Source organism: Schistocerca serialis, chromosome 6, assembly GCF_023864345.2.
Source record: "Schistocerca serialis cubense isolate TAMUIC-IGC-003099 chromosome 6, iqSchSeri2.2, whole genome shotgun sequence".
In the NCBI taxonomy this organism is placed as follows: domain Eukaryota; kingdom Metazoa; phylum Arthropoda; class Insecta; order Orthoptera; family Acrididae; genus Schistocerca; species Schistocerca serialis.
In genome coordinates this window covers 201,298,128-201,299,699 of record NC_064643.1, presented here as the reverse complement: position 1 = coordinate 201,299,699, position 1,572 = coordinate 201,298,128, and the positions used below count along the sequence as shown (strand labels likewise).

Genomic DNA, 1,572 nt, shown 5'->3' with positions numbered 1-1,572 from the left:
TACTTCCATTTAATTCTGAAAAGTTAAGATTGACGAAATAGTTTATTAAGATAAAATTTCAATAGAGTCAAGGATACTATTGTAGCAAGGCGCTACTTGTAGAGGTTATCGTTGATTGACAACGAAAGATAATATTAAATTATATCATTGACTTGTGAGCGTATTCTCCAATTTACGTTAAAATTTATAACGTTCACACTGAATGATGAAGCTTTAAAAGAGGAGCAACTACAACAGGCAACGAATCTATATTACATATTCATCAGTTATAAACGAAAGCTGTCGTTTCTGCAACTACGATGCTAAGAAAGGGGGTAGTTGTGTTGTCAGAGCAAACAGAGTAAGCTTCGCTATAGGTTGTTGTTACTAGTGAAGTAAGTATATCATTCCTACTACCCGTAGCCTTAGTATTTTTCTGGTGATTGATATTAACTTTGGCAACGGCCTTGCCGCAGTGGATACACCGGTTCCCGTCAGATCACCGAAGTTAAGCGCTGTCAGGCGTGGCCGGCACTTGGATGGGTGACCTTCCGGGCCACCATGTGCTGTTTGCCATTTTTCGGGGTGCACTCAGCCTCGTGATGCCAACTAAGGAGCTACTCGACAGAATAGTTGCGGCTCCGGTCAAAGAAAACCATCGTAACGACCAGAAGAACGGTGTGCTGGCCACACGCCCCTCCTATCCACATCCTCAGCTGAGGATGACACGGCGGGCGGATGGTCCCGATGGACCACTTGTGGCCTGAAGACGGAGTGCTAGTTGCTAGATGCTAACTTTCGTGGTAGTTTATCTTTTGAACCTAGTGAACCCTGTTAGTCAGATGCTACCGCTGATCCCATTATACTACGAAAAGTGTTATTGTGTCCATCCTTTTGTAGCATGAGAAGCTGAATATCAAACCTAACATGACGTCACTGTGTTGGTACAGACGATTATTTCGAGTCACAGAGATTACGTCGTTGACTGTATGCAAGGTCTTGTCAGTACAACTTATTGTAGTATTATGAGAGAGAGCTACTTTGTCTGATGTTCCTTTTCGCCTACTTATTGCAGTGCTGTTAGAACCTGTTCAAACAGTATATCTGCTTCGAGTTAGTTGTATCTAACGGACGACGCAGTACAACTCCCGTTCTAAGGCCGTACGGTCCAGATTCGGTATGCTAATCACGCAAAATCACTGTGAGCATTGACCCATCGGTGTCCTCCTGCGTGAAGAAGCTGGTAACTACTTGCTGCACATCCTCGACCGACAGGAATCGTCGACTGTTCAAGAGCCTTTCTCAGGTACCGAAAGCGGGATGACCGCACGCTCAGAGATGCGGACTGTCGGGCGGGCGCTGGAGTATCTCCCAACTCCCAACAGAGTTGAAGTAACTTCTGCGTTGCGACATTTGCGATATGGGGACGTATGTGATCACGAAACAGCGACAGCACCCTTGTCGAAGCTTTTCACCACGTTTCGCCTTAACTGTACGCCGTAATCTCTACAGCGTTAAGCAGTAACGCTACCCAGTGATGGAGACACCAGGTTGTTCAAATGGTTCAAATGGCTCTGAGCACTATGGGACTCA

At 45.5% G+C, this 1,572-nt stretch overlaps 1 pseudogene; it reads left to right on the top strand.

The window, feature by feature from the left end:
* The first annotated feature begins 436 nt into the window (after positions 1 to 436).
* On the top strand, positions 437 to 554 carry LOC126485355 (5S ribosomal RNA; annotated as a pseudogene).
* The last annotated feature ends 1,018 nt before the right edge of the window (positions 555 to 1,572 follow it).